General features: G+C 41.0%; 1 protein-coding gene and 1 long non-coding RNA gene across 5 annotated transcripts in view; one reads left to right on the top strand and one right to left on the bottom strand.

Annotated features, from left to right (window-relative positions):
* LOC148110031 (uncharacterized) overlaps window positions 1-25,469 on the bottom strand; it is a 99,110-nt gene that overhangs the window by 22,072 nt on the left and 51,569 nt on the right. The gene's annotated exons all lie outside the window — the stretch shown is intronic.
* Window positions 1-25,469, top strand: part of LOC123799265 (uncharacterized) — a 42,033-nt gene that overhangs the window by 3,568 nt on the left and 12,996 nt on the right. For 3 of the 4 annotated variants that reach the window (XR_015724350.1, XR_015724349.1, XR_015724348.1), the window contains exons 2-3: window positions 12,073-12,299; window positions 13,700-24,644. This is a non-coding gene — a long non-coding RNA (uncharacterized LOC123799265). The remainder of the gene's footprint in view (window positions 1-12,072; window positions 12,300-13,699; window positions 24,645-25,469) is intronic. The other variant, XR_015724351.1, reaches the window with a different exon arrangement.

The following is a 25,469-nucleotide window of genomic DNA, read 5'->3' as shown; positions in this document are numbered from 1 at the left end:
GGCATTGCAGGAAGAAGGCCTCTTCCTCCTGGTACCTATGGGCGGTGCTGTGTTTTTTTCTCTATTCCTCAGCCCTTGAGTTTTCTTCTGGTGCTAAGTGCTTGTAGGATGCAGCTTCCTAGGGTTCCCCAGCTCTCAGTTTGGGTATTGGTGGCAGAATGGGGAGCCCCGGATGCTGAGGCCTGTGTGCTGGCACAGGTTTCTGCTCTGTCCACCCTCTCCTCAGCCCCGTGCTGCTGGACAGGTAGGAAACGGACCCCCGTGCCTAAGAGGTACCTAAAGTATACTAGGTTATCAGAGAGGGAGGCCTCTCCAACTCCCAATTTCAGCAGCACCCACAGTGGCGCTCCAGCATCTTTGATGTACCCACTCACTCGGCATGCCCAAGCATCAGCCTCAGCTCCCCCAGGCCTGGACATTTGTTGCTGCGGAGGTTCCAGTGCAGGCACTAAGCTCTCTGGGCCTCACACCTGCAGCAGTGCTCAATACCCTCAGTGCTCCCGACTCCCTACGTACCCGTCCAGCAGCCTTGGCTCACCTGAGCCCCAGGGTTGTTTCTGCTAGCTCGAGACTGCACCAGCTCTGCCCTGCCAACCCAGCAAAATCTTTCATCAACCAGTGACTGCAACCAACCTTCTCCAATGAGGCCTGAACCCCTGTTTCCAAGTTTATGCATCTGTGAGTACTCTCTCTCTCTACCAGGAAGATACTTTTAGAGTTCTCTTTTTTATCTTTATAATTACTTTGCTATCATTGGCTAATAGTTCTTTATGTTTAATTTCCTCTATTTAAATTACTGTGTGTGATGGCTAATTTTATAGGTCAAATTGGCTAGGCTCTGGTGCCCGGACATACAGTCAAACGCCTTGCTAGATGTTGCTGTGATGTGTTTTTTTAGATGTGATTAGTATCTAAAGGAGTAACCAGATTACCCTCCATGATGTGAGTGGGCTTCATCCAATCAGTTGAAGGCCTCAAGGTAAAAAGACTGAGGTCTTCCAGAGGAAGAAGGAATTCTGCTTCCAGACTGCCTTCAGACTCCTGCTGCAAAATCTGTTCTTCCCTGGGTCTCCAGCCTGCTGGGCTGCCCTGTACAACTCAGACTTGACAGCCCTTACAATGAGCCAATTCCTTAAAATCTCCCTCTGAGTGCACACACACACACACACACACACACACACACACACGTTTCCCTGACTAACACACTGTGTTATTTCTGTCTTCCTACTGGACCCAGATTGATAGACTCATGAACAAATCAAAAAATATCCAGTCAAGGGAACGCCTGTGTTGCTCAGTCTGTTAAGTGTCTGCCTCCGGCTCAGGTCATGATCTCGGGGTCCTGGGATTGAGCCCCATGTCAGGCTCCCTGCTCAACAGGGAGTCTGCTTCCCCCTCTCCCTTAGCCCCTCCCCCTGACTCATGCTTTCTCTCTTTCTCAAATAAATAAATAAAATCTAAAAAAAAAAAAATCCCATGAAGTCTTTCCTGCTGATTCCCAATCCCCTCTATAACCTGACCCACCATTTCTATCAATTTAATTAATCATCCTCAGTGTCCATCCCAGGAACACACCCCCCCTCATTCCTTCTCTACCTGCACTCAGTTTCCCTCACCATTCATGCCCTCCTGTCTCTACTCTTCCTGTTCGTATTCTAGACAACCTCAAATTCCTCTCCCTTCATGAAGTCTTTTTATCTCTTGCAGCCATCACCATTCTCTCTCTTCCTGCAAAGCATGCCTGTGCCATATCACCGAGGGCTAAGCTATATAGTGCCTCATTTGGGGTGTGTGTGTGTGTGTGTGTGTGTGTACTAATATTTATTGAGATTGAGTTCTTATGGTGAACCAGACCCTATGCTGTATACTTTTAATCATTTAATCATCTCATTTAGAAGGTTTTTTCATCACATACTGTATGTATGGAGCTATTTATTTCTCTCACTATATAATTAAAATTTTTCTTCTTTCTTTAAGGAACCAAATGAGATTAGCAAATCAGAACTATGGTCTCTCATTCTTAAATAAGAGGCCACAAGACCAGGGTGCCCCCTTCTTGGAAGATAAACAACAGATACTTATTGGGAGGAGAGGACGTGTAATATGTCCTGTGAGAAACCTCTCTGGACATCTGAAAATTATAGTGCCTGCAGGTTTAGTATTTCTAATAAATAATAGAAATCTTCCCATTGAACCTGCCTCGATTGAGATAGCGCATCCTGAGATCCACTGTGAAACTCTGGAGGTAGAGAAAGGGTCAGGGCACCTCTCCCTCTTTGCGTTAGTTGCTTTGTCATGTCCACAGAGTTGACTGGAAGCTTCTCACAAACCCCTTTCTGTCCAACCGAAGAAATCTAAATGGCTCAGACCTTTGGAAGAGGGAGAAGAAATTTCACCAGCATACTGTTAAAAATAATGTAGATGATTTCTGAATGTCATTTGGCCTTGTCTTGTGTGAAGAATAAAATGGCAGCAGACCGGCCCTGATTCTTCACATCTGAAAGGATTGTCTTAATACTCCTTGTTGATTCTGGCAAGGTTATAAAACAATCTCACTGTGAGGGGTTGCATTATCCGCATTCTATAAGCCAGGAAATGGGGACGTGCGAGGTTAAGTCATTTGACCAAGGAAATGCAGCTAATAGGTGGTAAATCCAGGAGGTGAACCAAGACTTACCAATCACAGCATGAGACTGTCTCAATGAAATGAGATTTATTTCATAAAGGCCAGATTTACTATGTCCCATGTTCACATTCACCTTGGGAGGTCAGGGCTATTATTACCCTCATCTTATAGTTCAGGAGAAAGGTTTGGAAAAGCTCACTGAATTACCTGGGTCCTCCCAGGTAGCAAGTTAGCAGGACTGAGGCTGGGTCCCAGTCTGTGAGAGCCAGTGCTGGTACTCTTTATTAATCTCTCGTTCAAAAGACTGTTTCATGTGGGTCTTATGGACCTGGGTAGATTCGGGCTCCATCTGAGCAGGGATTATGGGTTTTTCCCCAGATAGTAGCCAAGACACCAGAGGAAGTACTCAGTTAAACACACAATGATCAAAGCAGACAACTGTTAAGGAGCCCATAGTCCTGGTATCCAGCACCAGTTTCTGTTGGGATAAGTGCATTTTGCTGTGTTTCTTCACAGATATGACATAACTGCTTCAGAGACAAGTTTTCTATTTTCTCCTGTCTGGAATTGTGTGAAGCGCACTTGTCTGGTGGCTTTAGCCTTTTTCAATCCTTGAGGCCCCACCAAGATAGAAGATTGGCCCTGGAGGACGAGCTACTCAGGACAGACAATGGCTAGAGCCAAAGGGTGGCCATGAAGATGCTGCTGCACGCTCTGAACTTCGGAGCCCTGGTCTTGGCTCTGCTGCTTCAGGGGTCCCCCACTCACTAGCTGTCACCCAGTGAAGGATGTTGTAGGCTATTTATCTCAGTTTAGGGAATGATCCTACAGAGTGCTTTTGCCACTGCTCGCCTTTAATTCAGAGAGCTCACTGATTATTAGTCCTTCCCCTATGATGTAAGCAAAGAAAAATGACATAATGGAAGAGGTGTTCTAACTGCTGACTAGACCAAAGCTTTGGGATAATATGTTGGTTTAATTTGTTACTCTGTTCCACTTTTGCACAGAAGCAGAATTGACTAGGTATTAATTTTCTCTTCAGTGGAAAAACATTTAGACCCTCAGTGCTAAATGGTATTTTCTTATAAAATGCTTTAACTCTATGAGCTGTACTTTTATTCTACTTCTACAGATAAAAAAATGAAACCTGCCCCAGTTTTGTAGCTTAGAGATACTATTCTTGGAATTGGAAATTGTGATTTATTGGAAATATTATTGAATATAACAGCAATAAGAATGGGTCTCTTTAATTTTCTTCCCATTTGCTGCAAAGATTGTGCTAGATGCTTTATATATATATATATATTATATGTTTTATATAAAATTATATATATTTTAAATTCCAACAATATTCCTTTTGGGTCTGTGTAGATCCTTTCATGCCAATTTGAATTATGCAAATTTGGAATAGTGTTATGTAAACATCAAGCACAAAATCAGAAATAAGGTAAATACTCCCAAATTAAAAAATCAACAAAAATTTCAGAACTTTTGGATCAAGAGCACTCTGTTTACTCTGTTGGCACAAGATAGTGCTTCTTTAGCTGGTAATTAGGAATACCTGCCATTCTCTGTCAAGATTAGTCTTGGATTCCATCCATTCTTGGGAAAACATTCCTTGCATAAAAGACAATTGTCTGGAATTGTAATGCCAGAGAGCCAAGTGCAGCGAATTCCTTGTACTTGGTGAGCAATTAGTAAATGATCATTTGGTGGGTTCGAATAGGATAAATGTCAGAAACGAGCTGGTTAGTCTGTCACCTTTGCCTGTGAGCCTGACCACTCTCTTGTCATCCCATCCCGGCTCATGCACAAGGTTTGCATTTCCAGCTGAGCATGCGTGTGGTAACTTTTCGTGTCCAGCCAAGTACCTCTAAGTGGCTTTAAGTTTATCTTCTCAATCTCGCTCTTAGGCTCCTTCCTCCCTCCTTCTTTCCTTCAGAAAACTAGCACATGTGTGAAAGCTTTTGGTACAGAACTTTTTATTCTCAAATAATTGTAGATTCACAGCAAGTTGAAGAACTAGGTACCCTTCACTCAGTCCCCCTGACACACACACACATGATCGTCTCATCAAACCACGGCAGCACATGTGTTCCTGAAGGTCAGTAGCTCACTGAGTTTCAGTTCTGAGGGAAACAAATCTATATCCTGAGAGGCAGTACGTTCTCCTCAGGCTTCAGTCTGGGATGGGTTTCATGGGCACGCCACCGGGGCCCTCTCACACAGCCCCACACACAGAAGGATGCGCCCAGCATCTTGGAATTCTTAAATATTTTATCTTTGAATTTATGTTTTGTAAGTAAAGATGGAACAATGGAGCGTGCACCAGGAGCTTGGAGCCTCTGCTCACATGTGGTTCCACCTGCCTGCCTTTGTGAGACGGAGTGTTGGCCTCTTGCTCTCCTGCTCCCACCCAGGGGCCACTGCTGACTTCCCCAGCTGTGAGGAGCTGGCTGTGGGGTGCTGGGTGTTGGGTCGAGAGGAAGGCATCTCGTGCCTGGGAGGGTCTGCGCTTGCCCGGCAAGTATCCTCATGTTTGAGGGAGTTATTTCATATTAAATAATACAAAACACTGTGACAAGTCAAGACAGAGACAGCTGAAGAAAGGAAAAAGCTTATAAACTGCATTTTGAAAAAAGGGCCCTACGTTTTCATTTTGCACAGGACCCCACAAATTACATTGCCATCCCTACTTCAAACTACTGTGTAGCCAGCCTCTGACAAGACACCTAGGCATGAAGATGAATATTTATCAGGAAATAGGAAGCTTCCACAGAAGCACCGATGGATATTTGTTTGTCAAAGGCAAAAATAGTTCCCACTAAGGCCGGAGAAATCTTGCTAACACACCTTCTTATCAAGGCAGAGACTCTGAAACCTGCAGAGCTCCCTGCTTATAGAATCCACTCTGTAGCCACAGCCTGGCCCCAGGCTCTCCAGAGATAATCTACCCTCATCTTATCTTCGGAATTTCAGGTTTTACCAGACCTTGATTCAAATCTGTGCTTGCTTCCCACTGAAAGCAGTTCACGCTTTCCCACTTCTGTGCCTTTGCTCAAGCCATTTTATTTTCCTGAAACGTCATTTTACCCATTCTTTGAGACCGAACTGTCACTTCTCTCCTAAAACTCCCAAACTGTGCCTACCACAGTGCCTTTGCACTTGTTTCCTCTGCCCATGTTGTTCCTTTCTTAGGTCTTGTACAGCTAGAGCCATCTTGTTATTCAGAGAGAAGGTCACCTTTCCCGAGAGGCCTACCTAAAGAACTCCTTGCAGCTAACTTCCATCTCATCCCATTCCTATTCCATTAATTGTATTTATCACTGTTTAGATTCACTTGGTATATTTAATTTTTTACTAGTGCAATGATCATTTCTGCCATGAGAGTAGGGACCTCTTCTGCCTTCTTCAGTTCCATAGGCCTTAAACCATGCATGGCATATACTTGTTGAACAAAGGAAGGGCTCTTTCCCTCCTCCAAATACTGCAGCATACTGTATGTCATATTTTCCTTACACATTTTCCCTCCTCTTCCATGCTATTGGCTTCTTGAGGGTGGGGAGTGATTCCTTCCTTTCCCTCACAATGCCTAGGAGAGGACTAGGCCCCAGTAAGTTTTCAATGAATGCATATATAAAAATAAATGGTGCAGAGGCAGGGCATTTCTTTTCTCTTTCAGAACAACTGGACACAGCATTAAGCCAGAGAGATCAAAACTAATTGCTGGAACGAGAAGCACATGCCATTTAGCATTCATTGCATCTGTACCAAGGACAGCCTTGGAAAAGTGTGTAATCAACTAACAGCACAGTGTATCCAGAGTGACCTCTGTGTTCATCACAAAGCTATTCTCTTCAGGCAATTGGTTGCCTTTGTGGCCTGTGGGATGAAAAGCTTCCTAAAATAGAGACCAGGGATGAAGTGTGGTTCTGATGGGAGGGATCAGAGCTAGAGGGCACCTTTTTTGTGAGCAGCGGGCATCTGGGTTATTCTTTTGGCAAAGTAGTTTGTTTTTCATTATTGATAAAAATGGAGCTACTAATCCACAAATCATTTTGGGGATCTAGGGAACGTGAAGGAGGAAGGTGTGGCATTAGTCAAGAGTGACAGGTTTGGGGCAGAAATGGGACCATTAAGTCAAAAGGGTGTACATAAAAAAAACCAGAAGAGTGGGGGTGCCTGGGTGGCTCAGTCGTTAAGCGTCTGCCTTCGGCTCAGGGCGTGATCCTGGCGTTCCGGGATCGAGCCCCACATCAGGCTCCTTCGCTGGGAGCCTGCTTCTTCCTCTCCCACTCCCCCTGCTGTGTTCCCTCTCTCGCTGGCTGTCTCTGTCTCTCTGTCGAATGAATAAATAAAATCTTTAAAAAAACAACGACAACAAAAAAACCAGAAGAGTGATCTGTTCTGGCTCTCTAGGGCAAGGAGAACGTTAGGCTCATCTGGGTTGAGGTGAGGCTTCCTAAGTTCTGTGATAAAAGTGGGGAGCAGCAAAATACCCTCAGGCAACGGGGAACAGGGCGAATAAGCATAAGCCAGGAGATCTGGAGGACAGAGAGAGAGGATATGCAATGTTCTGAATCTCATTTGCACAGCTCCCTCTTCCCTTTACCCCACAGAACGGACTTAGATGCTGAGCCCTTGGCTTCCCCCAGGACACTCCACACTGCCGATGGAAAAAGTGAGGAAGGCTCCCCTCCTCCCTCAGCTGTGCAGAACCTCGTGATGGGAAGCCTCTGCAAGGAGAGGACAAGTGGTTTCGTTCCTGGGGAGACTTAGGGATTCAAAGAGGGTTTCTTGGGGGGAAGGGGGAGCAGTGTGCAGCACACATAGGAAAACACAACTCTGCAAACTGAGACATCTGGGAATCACGCGGCAGCTCCTGAGACCCGTCTGCTGGGCTCAGTTACCTCCTTGGGAGGCTAAGATTGGCTGCGGGTGCTGATGGAGAAAGGTGTGATGACCTGGGGTGTGGAGCCAGGGTCGGGGAGGAGATTTTAGGGAAATCCTTCCAGCAAAGTCATGGAAGCCTTGGTGGAGCGAAGGCTTGTTTTAGTCTTCTCGCGGGGGAAGGAAATGCCTATTGTGTGACAGGGCAGCATGGCTGGTCTCGCATGGGATGTCCCCCTTCCCCAGGTCCTCAGTCCTCCAGCTGGAATTCCACACAGTTCTGGGCTGCAGGACAAGGACTGTGGGCAGAGGCCACAGTCGGAAATCTTGCCTGTGGGAATGTCTCATCGTAGTAGCAGGTGGGGCCCTGGCCTGCAGGTGGCACGAAGGAGTGGGGGATGGTGCTCAGAGAGGTCTGACAAATGTTATTGGGGTAAAGAGGCGATTTCTTTCCTTCTCCTTTCTGCTACAGTGAAAATCATTCTTCTTACTTCTCATAAGAAGGAAATTCTGCAGAGCCTGGAATTAGACCACAAGCACATTTTTCCCCTCAAGGTCATTCACTTCTGGGTCTGCTGCTGTCTTGGGCCTTGCTTTTCCATTCTTTACGACAGTCCAAAACCAAAGAGCTTGCCTTTAGACTTGTTCAGTCCAGGCTCTGAGTTGCTTTTTTTTCCCATTGGCTAGAAGTTTCTGGTTGGTGAGTTAATTATTTATTTGTCAAATCAGTTACCTAGTAAAGCAGCATTCGCTTCCTAGGACTGAGGACTCTAGTGTGCCAAATGGTACCCATGGGTTCCAGCTCCTGCCAAAACAAAGACTGGTTTAGGAGCTAAGGGACTTCGGCAAGTCCTGGCAGCCCTACCTCCAAAATACATCTCCAGCGTGTCTCCTTACCACAGGTCTCTGCAGCCACCGTTACTCTGGCACAGACCCACCTCATCTGGATTGCTGTACCGGCATCTCAGCTGGCCTCCCAGTTCTACCCTTGATCCCCCTTCTAGCCGTTCCGCACTCAGAAGCCAGAGGCATTGTATTCGTTTCCTATTGCTGCTGTAGGGCCCTGCCACACATGTAGCAGCTTAACACATGATCGATGAATTTTCTTAGAGTTCTGGAAGTCAGAAGTCCACAGTCATTTTCACTGAGCTAAAGTCGGGGTGTTGGCAGGGCTGCATTCATTCTAGAGGCTCTAGAGGAGAATCTTCCTCTTGCCTTTTCCAGCGTTAGAAGCTGCTTGCATTCCTAGGCTCATGGCCCTGCATCGCTGCAACCTCTGCTTCCTTTGTCACACGTCCTTTTCTGAGTCTGACTTTCCCACCTCCCTTTTATGGGGACCCTTGTGATGACATTGGGCCCACCTGGATAATCCCCCCATCTCAAGACTCTTATTTTTTTTAAAGATTTTATTTATTTATTTGAGAGAAAGAGTGAGTGAGAGAGGAGGGGCAGAGGCAGAGGGAGAAGCAGACTCTCCTCTGAGCAGGGAGCCCGACGCCAGGCTTGATCCCAGGACCTTGAGATCATGACCTGAGCAGAAGGCAGATGCCTAACCGACCGAGCCACCCAGGTGCCCCACCAAGACCCTTGACTTAATCATACCACAGTGTCCTTTTTGGCATATAAGGCAATATATTCACAGGTTCTAAGAATGTACATGTGGACATCTTTGGGTAGGCAGCGCGGTGTGGGGAATGGGACACAATATTCTGCCTACCGAGGCATCATGTCACTCACCTCATTAAGATCTGTGACTTCCCATTGTGTAAAATAAATCCACACTCCCAACAGCTGCCTTACAAGACCCTGCCCACACCTCCAGCCATTTCTCAACCAGCCTCTCCCTGACTCTCAGCTCCTGTCACACTGGCTTGGGCCTGGTCCTCTGAAAACCCCAAACCCTCTCCTTTTGAGGGTCTTAGTGGTTGTTACTCTCTGCCTGCACTGTTCTTATCCCAGCTCCTCACACGGCTGTTTGCTCTCTTACTTGGGGTCTTTGGCCAAATGTCAGAGTCCCTGAGAGATGACGAGTATATATGGAATTACGGAATCCATTGTGTATTGGAAGGAAGGAATGTAATATTAATTACGTGGCTAGGACCTTTAATTGCTTACTCCTCAAATGCCCCATTTGTCAAGCATTCTGGGTCCCACTTGACAGAAGAAGAAGCTGAGGCTTAAGTAACTTGCCTCAATTTACAAGGCTAGTGAGTAGTAGAGTAGAATCTGGATGCAGCCTGTCTGACAGCAAACCCAGCACCGTTACTACCGTACGTACCTGTATCTTAGAGACAGCGTACCCGATAGGAGAGAGCTGAGACTGTGGCCTTAAATTCTGACAGTGCCACTTAGTAATTGTGTGACCTTGAGCAAGTGCCTCAGTCTTGGTGAAATTCAATTTCCATATCTCCTATCTTTGTTAGGAAGACTAAATGAAATAAGATATACCAAGTATGTAGCACAACGCCTGGGAGTATAGTAGGTCTAAAATATTATTAATAGAAACCTGCTACTCAAGAAGAGAGGCATTTTTGCTTTTTTGCTTCCCTCTAATTTTAAAGAAACTTTAGTGAAAAAAACCAAATAATCCAATTTAAAAATGAGCAGAAGACATGAACAGACATTATTGCGCAGAAGGCATCCAGATGCCCAACAGACACATGAAAAGATGCCCAACATCACTCATCATCAGAGAAATGCAAATCAAACTACAATGAGATACCACCTCACACCTGTCAGAATGGCTAAAATCCACAACACAGGAAACAACAAGTGTTGGCAAGGATGTGGAGAAACAGGAACCCTCCAGCACTGTTGGTGGGAATGCAAACTGGTACAACCACTATGGGATACAGTATGAGGGGTCCTCAAAAAATTAAAAATAGGATTACCATAATCTAGTAATTCCACTACTAGGTATTTACCAAAAGAATATGAAAGCACTAATTCAAAAAGATACATGCACCCCTATGTTTATTGCAGCACTATTTAAATAGCCAAATTATGGAAGCAACCTTAGTGTCCAGCCATAGATGAACAGATAAAGAAGAGGTGGTATATATAAACAATGGAATATTATGCAGCCATTAAAAAGGGATGAGATCGTGCCATTTGCGACAACATGGATGGATCTAGAAGGTACAGTGGTAAGTGAAATTAGTCAGAGGAAGAGATATGATTTCACTCATGTGGAATTAAAAAAAAAAACAAATGAACAAAGAAAAAAGAAACAAACAGACTTTTAACTATAGAAAACAAACAGATGGTTACCAGAGGGGAGGTGGGTGGGGGGATGTGTGAAATAGGTGTAGGGTATTAAGAGCTCACTTACCATGATGAGCCCTGAGTAATGAGTGTATAGAACTGTTGAGTCACTATATGGTACACCTAAAACTAATATACCACTGTATGTTAATTACACTGGTATTAAAATTTAAAAATAAAATAAAAGAAGCCTGAGTGAGAAAACCTGAAAGAAATGTCCCTGGTTAATAGTGTCCCGTATTTTTATCATTACTTCTTCCTGTCACAAATATTCTCAAACTGAAACTCACTGAAACAGGTTCCTCGATCAGTAATGGATATTTTGTAACTCACTCACAATCTACAGGGAAGAGTCAAAATTTATCAGTGTTGAAATGGTGTCCTTTTGGGACATTGGAAGCTGAAGAATGAGAAATATTCCAAGTGGGTGAGAGAAAATATCCTGAGACCCAGCAGCTCTTGTTTCCTCATGAGATTGTCTCCCTAGTGAAATATTTCCAGAAAGCTACATTTTTCCTATCCCACTAGGAAGGTAATCAAAGCACTTATCTTAAACTCCCCTGCTAACAATTTCTTTCCCACCGAATGCTTAATGCTGCCATGTTTAAAAGAAAAATATGTAAAAAATGTTAATACAAATATGTCATATCCTTGCTTAAAGTCTCCAACGAGTCCGCATAACTTTGAGAATAAAGCCCCAACACCATTCCTTGTTTGATAAGGCTCTCTACCATCTCATTCTGATCTACTTTTCAGAACTCTATTTCTTGGCACTATTCTTCATTCCATCACTACTGCCTCAACACACCCTCCACTTTATAAAGAAGGGGCTGTTAGTTGCTTTTCATTCTCACACTGGGAATTAACTGCAAGAACGTAAACATGTTTATGTTCGCAAGAGCACCACGAATGAAATTTATCCCTATGTCATCTACAGATGAGAAGAGAGTTCCCAATGTGGTCTTAGATCTCAGTAGCCCAAGATTTGGATTGATCAAACCTCTGGGTAGTAAATATCTTTATAGGCAGCTAAGATGGCATAGAGAATGCCAACAAAAGCAAAGAGCTTCAAAACTTCTATTTAAAGTGTCAATTTATTGATTGATTACCAAATAGCTAGTCTGTCCTCATGGAAAGTTCAGTCATTCCGTCGTTTTTCACCAAGAGTTAGCAATGATATATCTCAGTTTTCTTGTGTGGAAGATGCCCTAAGAGATATGCCTACATCCCAGATATTCATGCCTCTTTCCTTTCATTTCAACTAACACTTGTTGAACCCCTATGATGTACAGGTATTTTCTTAGAGACACAGACACACAGAAGTATGGAGGTGGAATAAATTAATTATAATCTGAAGAAACCGACAGGATCTCACGAAGAAGGCCATATTTTGGCATTTATAGATGTTGGAGGGAAGAGAGCCAAGCAGGAGGAATGCTGTGAAGAATGGCATAGGAATTGGAGTAAAAGAGTATTCTGGGGCAGGAGCAAGTGGAAAAAAGGCGCTGGATGGAGCGGAGTAAGTATTGGAGAATGCTATGGGGGGCTGAGGCTGGAAGTTGTACTAATATGATGGAGACTCTAAATGCCAGGCTGACGAGTTTGACTTTGTTCTGTGTATAGTAATATTCCTGAGACTTGGAACAGAGAAGTGACATGATCTCCCCCTCCCTATAATAAAATATAGAGAAGAGTCGGTTGCATGTTTCAGATGCAACAAGTTATTTACCGTAGGTGTTTCTCAAAGAATACATTTCCTAATTTCTTTCTGAGCAAGTATTATAAGCTCAAAAGAGTGTGTTCCTGAACAAATACAAGGAAAAAGGATTGTACTGTCTGAAAGTCTTGACTCTTTTATGTTCCACTGAGTTTACAAGAATGCCAGTAGAATATTTGTGCCTGGTTAAGATTGGTAATATTTAGATGGAAAATTTATAAGAACGTGAATGGAAGAAAAACTGTTTAAAAAGGTGCAACTGGGTTCTAGCCAAAAAAAGGCCATTGTAGTAAATTTAGCAATCAATTTCAAAATGAGAACTTACAGTTAAATTTAGGAAAGTCCTGTTGTGTGGAAATGCAGGAACACTCTGACCTTTTAGGCTACCTTGAGTTCTGGCTAAGCACATTATCATCTGAGTGAGCTTGGGGAATATGCTCTCCGTTCTAAGCCTCCGTTTTCTCCCCTGTAAATGTGAGTAATCATATTAACTACCTACGAGGGTCATTGAAATTAAAAGTTTGTTATGAGCTTAACAGAGTTTTATGTGTTCATAAGAAACTCTTAGTAAATATTTGCCATTTATACTGTAGTACTTTCCTCCCATTTTTTTTTATAAAGATTTTTATTTATTTATTTGACAGAGATAGAGACAGCCAGCGAGAGAGGGAACACAAGCAGGGGGAGTGGGAGAGGAAGAAGCAGGCTCATAGCAGAGGAGCCTGATGTGGGGCTCGATCCCATAACGCCGGGATCACGCCCTGAGCCGAAGGCAGACGCCTAACCGCTGTGCCACCCAGGCGCCCCTCCTCCCATTTTTAATAAAACTTGACAATGAAAAAATAATAATCTTCCGTATTTCACTTCCCTATTCTGTTAATACAGTTTTTTAAGTTTTATAAGGAGCAGAGCAGTTGGTTCTCATTTTTCATGAATTCCATATTTGTGAATGTTCATACTTGCTAAAATTTATTTGTAACCCCCAAATAAACACTCACAGCATTTTCATGGTCGTTTATGATCATGCGTAAAGTGGCGAAGAATTGAGTTGTCTGGTGTTCCCAGCTAAGGCTGAACGAAGCGAGGTTCTATCTTCTTGTTCAGCACTTATTTTGTAAACAAGTCTTTTCCCTAGTCTACTTGGGCCATATATTTTGTATTTTTACATTTTTTAATTTTGTTTTTGTTTTTGTGTTATGGAGATTTTCCTCTTGTGGAATTGTTGGCCAGAGTTCCTAAGTGCAAGAACGGAGAACTTGTTAGAGCTCGTCGTCTGTGTAAGGTAAGCTTCATTCATGCTTAAGTTATAGTGCTGTAGGCTGCAAATTTGATGTTCAAGAATTAACAATATATATTAAATAAAGTGTATTTAAACAGAAACGTACATATATACTGATGGGTTGATGAAAGTGTTGTGACCAGAGGCATGTGGGAACCTAACTAACCCTGCTTCCCCTAGGAGGAATGGTGCAGTACTCACTAATTCAACGTTTGCAGTCATGTCATAAAATACAACTCCTGAGAATAATGAGAATCAACTGTATTTTTGAAATTTGTCCTTAAAACAATGAATACAATAAATGGTGTGTTAGTTGCAATAAGGATATGCAATTATAAAAACATTGTTTAAAATTTCTGGCACCTTGTTATTTCTTGGTCATTTTATATGACATAATTATACTTATTTTGTTTGCTTATGCTTTTACAGCTCTTTGTTATAGTCTCCAAATTTTATACTATCAATTTCATGAAAAATCAATTAAAACAATATATAAAAGGCTAGTGTTTTCATTATTTTATTCCTTGGATATTTGTTTCAGGCTATTTATGTCTTAGTAACCTTCGATTAAATTTTTGTTTGTATTTAACTTCAGTTGGTTGAGCTTTTTGAGTTATGGCCACAAGATCCCAATAATGGTGGTATTAATAGAAACCAAATACATCTTTTAATAGCGAGAATGTCATTCTTAGTGAAACAGCAGGAAAGGCTGTGTCTAGGTTCTTGTGAAAACTCAGACACAGGAGCCCAAAGGCTATGTGCTCACAGATCAGCAGGAAAGTCTAGCTCCAATACCATGTTGTAATATAGATTTTCTTTCATCTCAGGCAGTTTAATATTTTAGAAAATATCTGTAGAGAAAGAGTTTTTCACAATTTGTTTTTGTTTCAACAGTGTTCATTAAAAGAGATTCTTTATTTTAATTTATACATAGTTATTTTCTAACCTTTATGTTCTTTTACTTGGAATTTGTTCTTAAAAAAATTAAAGAATTTGTGGACACTATTCTCTATATAATAGCCCACTGTGTTCCTAAAGACAATTGAAAATGTTAACTAATAACCATTGCCATCTAAAATATTGGCCTTTGGCAGTCAATTTAGAAAAATTTGAAAAGGGCATTATCCAAATTGATTAAGACCTTGGTATCCATGGTATGTACACACTCAGGGACTGAGATATAAGAAGCAAATAATAGAATTTCTATTTTTAGAACTTTATCTACAAATGTAATTCTAAATTAAGCTTTATTAGTATTTAATATATAGCTTGTCCCTGCTATATATTGTCATGTAGCCTGTATTTCAGTCAGTTAGAGTTAGCAACCTGTACCCAAGTTTCTATCTGCCAAGGACAGAGTGTGAGTTCCATACTCAGAAGCATTGACAGCGTGCCCAAGGCTGTGTGTTCACTTTCAGCATATTGCAATGTCAAATTAGTATATGGGTAAGGGAATTAAGAAATTAGATTACCTACATTAAAAAAAATCTTTATAGTACTTTCTAATGACATGAGGCAGTGATTTTGAAAATTTTGCGCAACACAGAGGTTTGCTGGTTATGTTACAGGAAGATAACATGTCGAATTTAAGATTCATCCTACATTGTTTTCTTTACTAAACAAACAAACAAACAAACCAAAAAACCCCTCACTTGCAGCTTTCTGACCTTTTGTGATGACAAGGAGCTATCAGTAGTGCATTATCTAGAAGATATTTGAAAAAATAAGCAGACTTGATTTGCCCCTGCAAGGTAAAGGTCACATTTTAATAATGGATGAGAAAGGAACTGCTTTTGAAAGAAACTCATGTTACAAAGAAAGTATTTTGGGAATATTTCTCTCATTAATGATTTAGTTGCCATAAAGAGAGGGTTTCACCTATAAAAACTCATATCTCTACATTTAAGGGACTCGGAATTTAAAAATCTTCCAAATAAGATGTTCTGAATCCATTTGTTAAAAACAGTAAAATGCAACACTGCCCAGATAGTTTGCATGGATGAGTGACTGACATCAGGGAAGACAGAGATTTACTAGCCAAATTTAAATGAAAAACTTTTGCATAATTTGTGAATGGGATTGAAAATGAGTACCATGATTTAGGAAGTGTAGCCAATAAGGCACTTCTTCCATTTGGATCTCTAGCTTTGTAAAGTGTGTATTTAAGTTATGACAGCCAGTGAAACTATGTATGAAAATAAACTGAATTCTGAGCTAGGCCTTTGAATTCCTGTCTCACAAAGAGCTAAACCAAGATTTTTTTAAAAAAATAAATTATATTAAGTAAGTTGGTCCCAACAATATTTTTAAGATGAGAGAGAACATAATGGTTCTTTAGAATCTTTAATAAATAAAAAGTTTTAATATTTATTTTTCATCCTTTTAAATGTATATTTTTTGTATAAATTTAATATTAGTGCAGCATATGAAGTAATTTATAAATAAATTCCCATATACTGGGGATGGGTGCTTAAATTTTTCTGGAAGATTTATGTAATAAACAAGTTCAGGAATCACTAGGCTGAACTACCCATTCTAAGAGTAGAAAATGAAAATGAGTTCAGGACCTTGGATATAATTTTCAATTTTCTTTTCCTTTTATTTTAAATTTTTATTCATATTCTAGTTAGTTAATATACAGTGAAATATTGGTTTTGGGAATAGAATTCAATGATTCATCACTTACATACAACACCCAGTGCTCATCATCACAAGTGCCCTCCTTAATACCCATCGCCCATCTAGCCCATCCCCCACCCACCTCCCTCCATCAACCCTTCGTTGGTTCTCTCTCTCTTTTTTTTTTAAAGATTTATTTATTTATCTATTTATTTGAGAGAGAGAAAGAGAGCACAGGGAGAGGAAGAGAAAGAATCTCAAGCAGACTCCCCTGCTGAATGGGGAGCCCGAAGCAGGGCTTGGTCCCATGAACCTGACACCATGACCTGAGCCAGAATCGAAAGAGTCAGATGCTCAACCAACGAAGCCACCCAGGCACCCCTGTTCTCTGTCTTTCAGAGTCACTTATGGTTTGTTCCCCTCCCCTCTTTTTTCCCCCTCCCATATGTTCATCTGTTTTGTTTCTTAAATTCCACATATGAGTGAAATCAGCTGGTATTTGTCTTTCTCTATGTGATTTATTTTGCTTAGTAGAATATATTCTAGCTCTATCCACATTGTTGCAAATGGCAAGATTTCATTCTTTTTGATGGTTGAGTAATATTCCATTGTATATTTCTATATATTCCACATCTTCTTTATCCGTTCATCAGTTGATGGACCTTTGGGCTCTCTCTGTAGTTTGGCTATTGTTGATAATGCTGTTATAAACACTGGGGTGCAGGTACCCCCTTCAAATCTGTATTTTTGCATCCTTCAGGTAAATACCTAGTAGGGCAATTGCTGGATGAGAGGGTAGTTCTATTTTTAACTTTTTGAGGAACCTCCATACTGTTCTCCAGAGATGGTGATTTTCTTTCAAAAAATTATTTCCCAAAGAGGAGGTTTTAAGAAAAAACTATCATTTGTATTTCAAAAAGAAAAGATAATTTAACACCAGAAAATTAGGAAGGTTGGGTTTGCAAAAGGAAGGGTAGACCCTGAAACTGAAGATAATTTACTTATGAACACCTTAACGCATTGTCCTTTAAATGATTTTTTTTCTGTGGCCTCTTTGAATACCACCATGGCCTGTACATTCCTAATTCTCACAATCTGCTTTTTTCCTAATATCATATCCCTGTACTTTCTTAGGGCTTTTTGTTTGTTTGTTTTGTGGGTTTGGTGGTTTTTTTTTTTTTGGTGATTCATTTCTTAATGCCACATGGATTTCGACCTCTCCGTGAACAGTAATCTTCCTCCTTCATGGCTTCCTAGACACAGGACTCAGGTAAGGCACCCCTGGTGCTATCCTTAATGAATCAATGGCTTCATCAGTAGCTAGAGAGCGAACATGTTTGCATTTTCCTTTAGTTTGCTTTCTGGATGCTTATAGCCCACTATAACACTTTCCTATTTTTGGTCTCACACAAATACACATTTGGCTCCTCTTCCCTCAGTATATATTTGTCCCCATTCACCAATTACTTCCAATAATAAGAGCCATTAGAATTCTAAGCTACCTTTTGTGATACTAGAAATCCTTGCATCTACAGTTCCAGTCTTAATGATTAAACTTCACTTGATTATTATTGAAAATTTCAAGTTACAGATTTTCAGAAACAACCCCTGAAACCTCATTATTTACTTGCAATAATGGGAGAGAATATTGTTGAAAACTTTGTACAATTTCTGGCTAATAATTTTTTTTACTACTCATTTGATGTGTGTGTTAAAAGAAATAAAGACTTAACAGAACAAAACCACATTGAAATCTCCACAAAGTTCTACAGTATGCATATTATTTTCTCTCCATCACCAATACGATCTCTTAGTTATAGAAAATGAGGTAAATTGGAAACAAAATGTTAACGTTATTCTAGTTTCATCATGGCGTCAACAAAGAAAATATTAATTGTGGTTTCATTTTCTGTGTGGGGCCTAAGCCTGTGCCCTTTGAAAAGTTATGTAACAGAGGTTATCAATTTAGTCACATGTGCCAAGATTCTCAACACACAAGATCATTCATTTGGAGCAGTCAGGGTCACCCCTAGATGGAATTCATGTTTGGTGCACATCTTGTCCCCTAAAAATACCTTCTTTCCATTGTTCAGTCAACAGTTTCCTTCCTGCCTTCTCTCCCCACATCACTGGATAGGCCACAGTCCTGTCAAGGAGCCTCCTGCAGCATTAATTCCCAGAAGGAAATTCCTCTCTCACCTCCTGCTCCCACTTATAAGGAAGTGAACTAATGGAGACTGGCATTCACCTTTAGAAGTTGTTGGCTTCCGGTATGCAGCAAAGACAAACCTACTAGACCCAGGGACAGTGTAGTATTTATTTAGCATAGAAAGAATTCTCCAGGGGGAAAAAAAGGACAAAATGGAGATTGAGATTATGCTTGGCTATAGAAGCACTGGCATTCTGAAGGTGTATGAAAGAAAGTTCATAAAATAGAAAAAGTTAAAAAAAAAAGGTGGGGGTGGGGTGGAAGAGATGAAAGTAGCAATGACGTGTCAAATGAGGGGATATCTTTTCTTCCCTGGCCTCAGGGGAGGAACAAAGGCAGAGCTGCCTTTAGGGGTGACAGATAGAATATTTTCTCTCAAGGATAGAGAACTAGACCTTGACGATGGTGAGGAAATTGTGTCAGGTCATGATCACACATGATCCAGATCTCTACAAGGCTTCTTGATGTTTGACAGTTTGGATAAGCTTGTATAGCTTTTTTAAGAATAACGTATTTAAATGTGTTTATAAATACATAGTATGACAAAGGAAATCAATTATATACAGAAATACCATTATCAAAATATTGAAGACAAATTTGTGATATGGTAGCACCTGCTTCTTTAATAACACATTAAACAATAGAATTTGATGATGGGTCGAACTGATGCCTTACTTTTAAAATAGTATGAACATAAGCTATATTTTAATATATGAACAATTACTGTAATATGACATAAGCTATCTCTAGTTTCTGTCGTTAAAAAGTTGACAGAACAGCTCATTTTATAATGGTATGTTTCCTATTCTATAATTGAGGAAAATTTTAAGTTTCAGTTAGAGGTTAGAGAAAATAAAGGTGTAACATTTTTCCCCATCCAAGTCCAAGAACCTTTTAATTTTACGCTCTCAGGGGTCTCTGGACTTTAGGTTAAGAACTTGCATATCTAGGGGCTGGAGACATTAGTCACGATACTGTCAAGGACAGAGTCCACGGTGGGATAGAGGACCTAAGACTGGTGAAAGCAGCATAGGATAGCAAGAAAAAGTCTGGAATCACAGATGAATAACTATTCCTGAGTTGGATTTTCTCTCTTTGATTCTTAGTGCCGTCACCCAAATTCAACCTCTCTTTCCTTGCCTGAATTAATGCAAGGCTTTCTAACTCACTGTACAATGCAACCACCCAATACTGCCCCACAGTCCTAAAGAATAGTTCTGTTTATCTTTCAGTATGCTTCTGGGGTTCAAAACTACTCAGTGATTCTTCATGGTCACCCAAACAAGGTACAGCTCTTTATTCTGAATTTAAGGTTTGTTAGTATTTGGCTTTCATCTGTTTACAACCCAAATCTCCATTAGTCTTCCCCATGTACCTCATGGTGCGATCAAATTGGTCCACTGACAGTTTTTTGGTTGGGTCCAAGCACATCCTTGTCCAGCTTTTCCTCAGGCTGTTGCTTCCATCTGGAATTTTTTCCCCACATTATATGTGCAGAAATCTGACCCAAGCTAAAAGTTTAAGTTCAGTCACCATTCACTGTGAGCATAGGAGCTTTGTCCTATGCAACTTGGTTTTTAGACTAATGATTAGCCGTGTCCCTTGCACACGAAAGATGGTCAATAAGAGCGTTTTAAATTAATGCACAAGATGACCATACATGGGATACTGGAGAAGCCCCAAGATTATAAATACCTAAATTTTGAATGGGATTCAAGGTAGTGTGATTCAGCATTAGGTTTGAAAGAGTAGGAGAGGGGCACCTGGCTAGCTCAGTTGGTAGAGGGTGTGACTTGATCTCAGGGTCATGAGTTCAAACCCCATGTTGAGCAGAGAGTTTCCTTTAAAAATAATAGAATGGGAGAAGTAATTCTAATATTTGAGTAGAAAAAATAAGGAGTTGATGAGCAATGAATTGGAGGTCTTGTCTCGATTTATTTGGATTGAGTTGTTTTCATTTTATTTGGCTGTATTACTTTATCTTGTTGTTCCTATTATTATTACCTCCCCACCTAATGAAAAGGAGGAGAGGATGGGTTATATTGGCTGAGAACTATGGTGGAATGAATATTAGCATAGGGGTAAGAAGTCTAGAGAATATCCTTTATAGGGAGGCTATTTTTTTTTAAGGTTCCTTTTTACATAATTTTGACTCAGACTTGCCATTTCTTAAATGTTGCCTGCCTTTAACCTGTATGAGATTCTGGTTAGAAATTATGCTAACCAACTCCAGCTTTCCAGTTCCCATAACACCCATTACAGAACAAGGCAATCTCGTGGCTGCTGATGATACGAGATCTGATGAATTCTCTGTTCCCTATAAATTATTCAAAGGCAATTTCAACTTACCAGAAATGAATTTCCCTTTCTATGAAAAAGGCAAGTTTTGGTCATTTTCACCTTAAAATAACCTAATGGTACTTAAGACTAAATAGATGGATACAGAATATTTCTCAAGAAATTTGTCCTGCGAAGGCTAACCTGACCTAAATTCATATCTCTTTACCAGATTCAAATGCAACTTGATATCTGTTAGATGAAAGAGCTGGGCGAGAATTAATATTAAACTGACCTTGAGTTCTCTCAATTTCTGATGAAAAGTTTCAAGTTGCAAACGTTCCTTCTATGCTTTCAGAACACATTTTTCATAGTGAGAGCAGGTACTCCATTTGCTTTTTATTTTAAAATTTGTTGGGTAGTATTTTATGCAACTCATTCAATATCTTAATTCTCTGCAATATCCAAACACCTCTGACCATCTCGCAAAATGGCACACAACCAGGGATTTGGGGACCATAGCTCAGTTTGCTTTGTCATCGTGTTTGGCCCAAGGAAACAGGAGATGGGCAGTCTGTGCCACTATGCAATATTTAGGACAAAGATGACTCAGTTTAAAGGGAAACATTATCCTAGTTCTGAGGCAAAGGGCAGATCTGCAAGCAAATACCCTCCATGTAAGTGATGATGACAAATGTATCCCAAAGGGAAAAGTGCGAATAGCATATGTACTTCATGAATGACTTGCCTTAACTGTCCATTCTTAAACTTTCTTGTGAAGAACAAATATGCAAACCTTAATTGATGGATTCTCCTTTTGCTGGTCTAGCAGATATTTTACTGAAATAAGGAGCTAAGGCTATTCCAGGAAAAAATAATGTATTATGGAGCCATAAAATAATTTCCACCCTGATGAAGCTTCTGACATTTTGGTTAAAGCATTTGAGGAGTATGACTAGTGGTTGAAGAGTCTTGAAGCAAAGGTTGTCGGGCTTCTGAAACATCTTTCCCAAGGCCCCACTGCTACAACTGCTGCTCCTTTTAGGAACTACAGCCTACTGGAAAATCTGTGGAAGAAAGAAGTTACATCCTTTCTCTCCAAATTTTTTATGATAAAAAATAAGAAAGAAATCAAGCATTAAATGTATCAGTCTATATTGGGCAACCAGATAATCCTACTCTTTTTGTTGGCTTATTGGGGTTGCGTAAGTGCAAGAGTTAGTAGGAAAAAAAAAACAAAAACCAAATCCAAAAGCTCAGTACCTAAGTACAGATGGGAGGTGGGTGGACAAGAAGTCCAAATTTACTCTTGCTTTTTTGGCCATAGTTTTTCTAAATCAAATACAAAGATACCAGTGGATTGAGGAACATACTAATTTTCTTCACCATTCCAAGTGCATTTGCATGTCCTCACTGTTGTCTACTGCAGGAGTTGAAATCACAACCTCCCCACCCACAATTTCACTAATGGAACTTTCTTTCCTATGTGTCCCCAAGAACTGGACGAGATGAGAGCTCAATGCTCTTGAGACTCAGGAAGAGAACATTATTGCCCACAAAATTACACCATTCACAGGAAAAATAATACTATACCCTTAAAGAAAGCCTAAAGTCCTTTGTTTATGCAAATCCAGAAAGAAAAGGGCTCCTTTATATATTATAGATTAAAAACCCCCACAAATTATCAAAGACCTATGTGTTTTTTACAAAGGGAACTATTAAAGATCTCTTTAAACCTCCCTAATGTTCTGCAGGTTTTTCGTCATGCATTAATCTTTCCCTTTTATCTCGGAGGTGTTTTAGCCTTTTCCTACTTTGAAGAACAGCGCCTGTGCTAGCAGAAATAGAAGGCCCTACTATTTGAGGAGCTGAAGCACTGGGAGACTGTAAATTCTACAAAGCATCAGTTTTCAACTTTAGTGTGTATGAAATGCATGGTGTGTGTGTGTGTGTGTGTGTTATAATCCATATTCTGATGATAATCAATCTATAGTTAGTATAATCCCCATCCCGTAAATTCAGATTTGAAAAACCCGATGTGACGCCCAAAGGTATGTGACAAGCGCCTGGGTGATTCTAATTTGTGGTTTTCAGACTGCATTTTGAAAACCAATGAGAGGGAAACAAGCAGGCTATTTTAAAAGCTCTTGAAGAGCTACTTTGAAGCACCTCCAGTGCGTATTTGGTGCCCTCTGTCCGTCCCTTTAGTAAATCTTCCCTGCTTTCTTGTGATGCCTCCTCTCTGGCGCTTCCCCGCAGCCCAGTGTCACACTGCTGGCCTCAATTCTCCCCCACCTCTGCACTAGGGAAAAGAGCCACACCTGCCCTGTTCCAGGATGGCCCACCCCCTTCCCTCCTTTAAACTTGAGTGCCTTCAGTATCTTTCTTTAGAGCAGGTAGTAGGTCTCAAGATGCCCTATGACGAACTACCTAATGCTTAGTAAGGAGGTAATGATCGAAAACAGCTTAAGACTCCTTGTATTAGTTGTTCCCTCTGCTGAAATCATTCCTCCTGGTCTTTGTTTTATCTTAAATATCATCTTCTCAGAGAAGCTTTCTTGACCATTCCTTGAAAATAGCCTCCCAACCCCATCTCTTCCCACAGCCATTGTTACACCCGAGTACTTGTCAGTGTCTGAAATTATCTTGTCTCTTTTCCATCTCTTCCCACAGTAAAGTGAAACTCCATGAGAACTGTTGGCCTTGACCAGTATTTTATAGCTCTATCCCTGGCATATAAGAAGTTTTCAATAATTATTTTGCCAATAATGGGGTGGATGTGAATTTCTCCCAGGAATGTCTTTTAGAAGTGGACATGACACGATGACCTTGCCTCTAGCTCCAGGAATCCCAGGTACTGGGGTAGTTTGGGAAGTAAGCCATTTTGGGAAACTGGCTTTCTTCTAATTTACACCCTGAACAAACGCTTGGCAGGTTGGGTTTTGTTGTAGGGGAAAAGACAGAAGGTGGTGGGAGAAAACCTGAAAGGTAATTTTAAATGTCCTTTTTTATTGGGACTCCTTAATACCAGTAAATAGCTCCAACACAGTATCATCTGAAGAATGTCTTCTCAGGGCAGAAGACTTCTCCTACATACATTCACCCTCCTAACCCAGAACCAGCTGCTTAGTGACATTGCATGGTCTTCTTGGGGGAAATTACCCGAAGTTGAAAGCTGGTATCTAGTATTGATAGGAGTATTTCAGGTGACTATCAGCCACCTGGTTCAAGTGCTGGATCTTCTATTGTAAGTTATGTAATATTTAATTCCCATTTTCCTATTTGGGAAAAGGAAGAAGTTGGTCTAAAGTAACTTTCCAATCTCTTTCTGCATTAACAAGAATTTTATGGTTCAAACTGCCATCCACGGTTAGTTCTGAAAAACCATCTGTGAGTAAGCCACACCACCTACTGGGCATCTCTTAAATTACAAATGAAGATTTCCAGGAGGTATTGAAACTTAGGAGCTTATGAGAGATCTCACTGGGAACTTGCAGACCCCCTTTTATACTGACCACGTGCATATGCTGACTCATTCCCTCCTTTCCGAATGCTGCAAGCATTCTCCCATCAATTGGATATTTATTTGCTCCATTCCTGTGAACTCGACAAGCAACGTTCACAAATCTTACCTAGTAGTTCTTACTCTAACCTCTCTTTTGTCTTGCAACTTTCTCTAGGGGTTGACACAGGTATGGTGTGGGGACAAGTGAAATGTGCAGCCAGCAAAGGCTGATATCTGGAGTAGAAGCAGATTGGCTGGGTAAGGTCCAGCTTGGAGTTGTGAACCTGGGAAATGGGTCAGGGACTGTGGTTTCCGGGTAGTTGGCAGGCAGGCAGCCTTTTTAGCCAAGCAGACCCGAGTTTGAATCTGTACTCATTTAGAAGCCATGTGACCACAGGCAGTTTACTTAGAATAGGGTAAAATGAGTCAAGGCGATTGCATCTAGTATTTGAAACTACATGTAAGATCCTGTAACTATTGGTTTATAAATGTTACTTAATTTAGTCCGCATAAGAGCCTTATCAGGTAGACATCATGCCCCATGAAATGCTGGTGGCCCACGGCTTTTCTCATCCTACACTCTTTTCCTGGTTAATTTGGGCATGATTATAATTCCTACAACCACATGATAGCAGACACCTGATTGCAGTGAGTTAGGAAAGAAAGTAAAAGACGCTATTAGATAACTCTTTCTAAGAGTTTGCCTTAAAAAGGGGAGAAGAGAGAAAGTTACAAGAAATATGCATTCAAGGGCATTTTCCCTCAGGATGGCAGAGACAAATATGCCTTTAGATGTGGAAAAAGTAAGATCAAAGCTGTAGGCAGACAAGGCCAGCCATAGCAAGGGAGGTCTGCCCTCCCAGTAAGAGGCTTGTATCTAGCAGGAAATCACTTCAGAGCAGCATTTGACTCCACTGATCACTCCTACCTTTTTGAAACACCTTCCTCTCTGGCCTTTGGGAACCAAGACTTCTCTTGTCTCATTGTCTGCTCCTGATCAACCTCTAATGCTGGACCCTCGCTCCTGTACCAGACTTCTGACTGGCTCTGTCCTCAAACCCATGGCTTTGACCTAGGCCCTCT

This window comes from Ursus americanus, chromosome 5, assembly GCF_024610735.1.
Source record: "Ursus americanus isolate L20-20 chromosome 5, mUrsAme1.1.p, whole genome shotgun sequence".
NCBI classification, from domain to species: Eukaryota; Metazoa; Chordata; class Mammalia; order Carnivora; family Ursidae; genus Ursus; species Ursus americanus.
Note: the sequence above shows the minus strand (reverse complement) of the source record. Positions and strands in the feature narration are given on the sequence as shown.